This window comes from Lolium rigidum, chromosome 6, assembly GCF_022539505.1.
Source record: "Lolium rigidum isolate FL_2022 chromosome 6, APGP_CSIRO_Lrig_0.1, whole genome shotgun sequence".
Taxonomy (NCBI): Eukaryota; Viridiplantae; Streptophyta; class Magnoliopsida; order Poales; family Poaceae; genus Lolium; species Lolium rigidum.
Window position 1 is genome coordinate 194,350,762 of NC_061513.1, and position 5,846 is coordinate 194,356,607.

A 5,846-nucleotide genomic window follows, 5' to 3' on the forward strand; every position below is an offset into this window, starting at 1 on the left:
GTCTCCAGTTTCATACTCATTGTCCTCATTAATAATCATAACTTCGCGATAGGACAATCCTTCTTGAAGTGACCCTTGCCACCACATGTATGACAAACCATATCACGGTTGCGCGCAGTAGACATGCGAGAACCACTCGTACTTGCAGCAGATTCGGACTTCTTTGCGTTAGACACATTGGAGACCGGCTTGCTAGACGGAGTAGAGTATGGACCGGAGCGCGTCGATGGCGCAGGTGCCGTAGGTGGGGGCGCACGAGGCGTGTAACGCCCAGCTCCCGTAGCACGACCTCTTTGTTGCGCTTCTTCAGCCAACTGTGATTCAGCTTCTCTTGCATGATGTAGTAGCTCATTCATTGTAGTGTAGCTGTGATGACGCACAATGCCTTTGATATTAGACTTGAGCCCATTCAGGAAACGATGTAGTGTCATCTCCAAAGACTCACGGACACGGTCACGCTGCATAAGCATCTCCATCTCCATGTAATAAGCATCAACCGTCATAACACCTTGCTTCAATTGGGTCAAATTATCAAACACTGAATTCAAGTAATTGGTAGGAACAAAACGAGCTCTCAGTGTCGCCTTCATAGTTCGCCAAGTGATAATAGGCAGCTCACCATCTTCTTCTCGTGCACGAACAAGTCCATCCCACCAACGCAATGCGTAGCCATCAAATTCAGAGGAAGCAAGTTTGATCTTCCTATCTTCAGTATAGTCATGTAATCTCCATAATCTCTCAATTTTCAGCTCCCATGTAAGATATTCTTCAACATCTGTAGTACCTTCAAATCTGGGAATTGAGAACTTGGGCTTACCCAAACCATCGTCTAGCGGCTGTGGAGGAACACGGCGGGCTCCAATTTCAGCAAAGCCACGATTAACGCCACGTGGAAGACCACGACCACGTCCAATGCCTTGAGCAGCAGCATCCGCATTGTCACCATTGACGCTGCCATCTTCATCAAGTGGTTGTTGTGGTTGTTGTACCATAGTACATATCTCATTGACGGCTTGAGTCAAAGTATTCATAGATGCTTGAAGAGTCGTCATCGATGTTTGAACGGTGTTAATATCCGTAGTAGCCTCATCGACCTTCAAGTTGACACCCTGAATTTCAGTATCAAATGTCTCCGTAGTAACATGAAGTTCACGTGTTAGATGATCACGAAGTGCCTCATATTCCATCCAAGTAACCGGTGAGGCTGGATCCTTCTTCTGCATCACATCAAACTCGGAATTAGACATGATTAGTAGGTTAGTACACTAAACAAAAATCTTTGGTGGTACTCTCAAACCTCACTCAAAACCGATAAGAAAGGTAAATCTTACCGCTCCAAAGTGAATTAGTATTGCTTACCAACTTGGATTGACGGACTAGTGCACGGATGTAGCGAAGCGAATATCATGGGTATAAGAACAATCACACGACTAAGAAGGATATATGTGGGGCTGTAGGTAGGCTACCTATTTGCACCAATAACAAGCTCTAGAGCTGACCGTAGACAACCAAAGATACTCACACAAGGCCATAAATGTGGCAATGCAACTATATGGATGAAGGGTTGTAATGCACTCAAGAGACGCTAGCAAAGCTCAACGAGACAGGCACAAGATTGCTCAACTACAGGTGCAGTAAAGAAAACTTAGGCCTTCACTTGATTCAACTAGCACTTCACTTTTCTTTTTGGATTTTTTTCTTTTTGTATAACACACACAGCTATGTAGCTCTTTTTGCTTCTTTTCTATTTTCTCTTTTTGCTTTTTTTATGACACAACTCCTTGATAACGCAAAGCACCAAAACCCTAATGAGCAGCCTGTCGAGCGGCAAAACTAGTCTCTTCTGGGGAAGTTCCTAGTCACTTATAACGATAGGTTGTGTCTATGGTTGGGAACAAGCACACTGTACGCTATGTGGACTCGGAGTAACAAAAACTGACACACTATGATAAACTAGAATGATACGGTGGATCCAAGCCGATCCACCTAGATTGATGCCCGATCTTTCACAGCGAGAACCTGGGGTAGAGAATCCTCCCAACAACGCGATGAACGCAGCCTGGAGAAGAGGGAACGAATCCATCAAGCAACGGATCGATGAACGATACGCCTCAAACCAAGAGCTAGACAATCCTTGATGAACACAAGAACCTTCGCAACGGATATAATAGATAACGGCAGCGCTGTACCCCCGGAGGGATGATACACGTGATCACATGCAACTAGGTATAACCTAACTTTTAGACTAAACTTGAACTACCCTAAACCCTAGCCGTGCCATCTCCTTATATGAGAGGGAGAGGTGGCCGGCCGGCCCCCCTATTGGGCCTAACCTAGTTCGACTTGGACAGGCCCAAGTCAAATTGACTCTATTAAAACCCTAGATGGCCCACAGCATGACCTGGCTACATTATTATCTCCTAATAACAAGATTATAATAAACTACCGGTACAACCTTAGACCCAAATATCATATCAATGGCTGTCCTAGAGTACCGAGGCCCGGATATCCATATCATCTCTCCCCTTCTTCAAGAAGCGTTGTCCCCAACGCGTGAGGGTCTTACGGAAAAAGGTGACGTGATATGAACATGACACGTCCTCGCCATCCTCAAGTCTTGCTTGCCTTCCACACCACATCCTCCCTCGCGGCCTTCTCGACTTGATACAGCACTTGGCGCCTCCTTTCTTCTCCACATGAGCTTGGCCGTCGGCGCCAATTCCTTCTTCTTGCGAGGTTTTGATGGAACCCTGTGTCGCCGCACATGACCCCGCACAAGATGTGTAATTCCCGGGCCACATAAATGTCTCACACGTCCATCCTTGCCTCGATGCATCCGCGGTGTCGCGGAAAACCGGACGAGTACTCCTAGCACGGTAGTGCCGCTGCCCACTCGTCTCCACCGACGCGCTCGCCTCCCACTCCTCCCACGCGCATCTGCGCCATATGCACTGAAACACCATCAGCGCACCCATCATCCGTCTGTGTACTGATATCAACACAAACTGGAACTGTAGCACATGCTGCAACATCCACATCAACAATAAGTGTAGCTTCATCCGGCTTGTCACGAACAAGAACTGGCTTGTCATCTACAGGCATGGCTGAAACATCACCAACATCAATGCTCGGAACATCATGCACCTCTTGTTGCACTTTAGGCTTGTGCAACTTCTCTTTACGCACCACTAACTCCACATCGGACTTGATATGATCATCACCCATAGGCTTCAAAGTCCGCTGTTTGCCACCATGCATAAAAGAATATGTATTTGCTCGCCCAGCATGTGTCACATTGCGATCATACTGCCAAGGACGCCCAAGTAACAATCCACACACCTCCAATGGCAACACATCGCAATCGATCTCATCAACATAATCATCAACTGCAAATGGCACACGCACCTTGTGAGTAATCTTCAGCATACCACAACTATTCAACCACTCAAGACGCTTAGGTTCAGGAAGACGCCATGTAGACAACCCCAACGCTGTCACCATCGCCTTGCTAATGCCATTAGTACAGCCTACCACCATCAACCATCAACTTGCAAGCCTTGCCCTTGATAAAGCACCGAGTCCGAAACAAACTCCATCGCCGAACCTTGTCAACCTGTCTTGCAAGCATCACCTTGTACCTTCTTGAGTTGCATATTCAGCCCGCTCAATGGTACATCCGCCTCAACGATCACAGTAGCGCTCTTGGTATCAGAGCCAGGTTTCCTCTCCTCTGAAGATGTCACCTCGACTGTAGTGACTGTTGGTAGTGGAACAATCTCCGGAATAGGAACTATGCTCTTGTCCACTTCCTCTATTGCATGTACAACTCGGGACGACTGCTCACTATCCTCCATATACGGTAACACGAAACCATTACGAAGAAAAGTTTTGTAATCCTTCCAAGTTTCAGCAAATTCACCTCTGTCAATCGCATCCCACCAATAAGCATACAACTCTTCGTCCACACGTCGGTGAGCAAGAATATATGCATCATAACCAGTGAACTTTCCTCCATATCGGCGACAACGAGTGAAACCCAATTCCATGTTCTTTTCCCAATGTCCATATTCCTCAACACTCGCATCATGGTGTAAATACCACTTTAGTTTGGACAAATGACGTTGTACGCCCTTCCGTATGTCAAGGTAATCATTGAACACATAACCGGCCTTCGTGCCACGCAAACACCGTATGCCACGCACATCGTCTGCAAATGAATCAAGAACATCATCAACAACATGAACTAGCATCACTGAAGAATCCACCGCAGCCACAGGAGAAACCACCGGAGTAAAAACCGCAGCAGTCTGAGCCAGCCCGGCCCAGGGCCCGGTTAGACCGGCCTCCAGACCGGCCAGTCCGGTCCCTGGCTCGGTTGACCGGTCGCCAACCGGATGCATCGGACCGGAACACAACCGGACGATTTTTTGCGAACTTCCCGGTTTGCCGCCCGGTTGACCGGATTTCACGCCAGGCTGCCCGGTCACTGGCCCGGTTGACCGGATTTCAGACCGGATTTTTCCTGGTCGCGAATTTTCGTCTTCTTCCCGATTCTGGTCGCGATTTTTCGCGATTTTGACCTCCGAAACAGCCATGGATGACCTCCAAACTGTACCAAACAACGCCAAAATTCCTCCAACCAACCTCCTTCGACCGAGAGCCAAACTCCTCCGATCTTAGAGCTAATCTTCTCCGCAGCAAACCGATCCAAAGAGATCGATCAACAAAACCTCGCCCTGAGCAACCCAGAAAGCTGATACCACATGATACGGTGGATCCAAGCCGATCCACCTAGATTGATGCCCGATCTTTCACAGCGAGAACCTGGGGTAGAGAATCCTCCCAACAACGCGATGAACGCAGCCTGGAGAAGAGGGAACGAATCCAGCAAGCAACGGATCGATGAACGATACGCCTCAAACCAAGAGCTAGACAATCCTTGATGAACACAAGAACCTTCGCAGCGGATATAATAGATAACGGCAGCGCTGTACCCCCGGAGGGATGATACACGTGATCACACGCAACTAGGTATAACCTAACTTTTAGACTAAACTTGAACTACCCTAAACCCTAGCCGTGCCATCTCCTTATATGAGAGGGAGAGGTGGCTGGCCGCCCCCCCTATTGGGCCTAACCTAGTTCGACTTGGACAGGCCCAAGTCAAATGGACTCTATTAAAACCCTAGATGGCCCACAGCATGACCTGGCTACATTATTATCTCCTAATAACAAGATTATAATAAACTACTGGTACAACCTTAGACCCAAATATCATATCAATGGCTGTCCTAGAGTACCAGGCCCGGATATCCATATCATAGAAGATAGAGAAAACAGAAACCCTAACAATTCTACTAGATGAAAGATAAAGATACGCAAAAACAACTACGAAAAGCAACTAAAACTCGAAATTAGTGCAATCTAAGGCTACGGCAAACCCTAACCCTAACTTTTTATGGCTTCTTCAGTATAGGAAACACTCACAACTCAACTATGGGGTGGATTGTGGATGGCTTACCGAGGAAACACTGAAATCTGATACCAAGATGATAAGGGGTTGCCCGATCTTCTCAGTAAGCTACGGTGGTGATGAACACAATGGTGTATCCAGTGGAGGGAATCGATGATATGAGGTAGGTAACTTGTATGACATCGACGAAGTCTCTCGATTGATTCCTGTAGCCAATGCAACAGATCTCAACCCTCCAAGATATTCGCAACTCCACACACTTGCGCACGTAGCCACCGACAACGAAGCGGTAGATTGCAATCTTCTAATCCCCAATGGAACAGCAGATCACACACAAACTTTCAGTAGCATAAAACTCCAGATCGATGCGAAT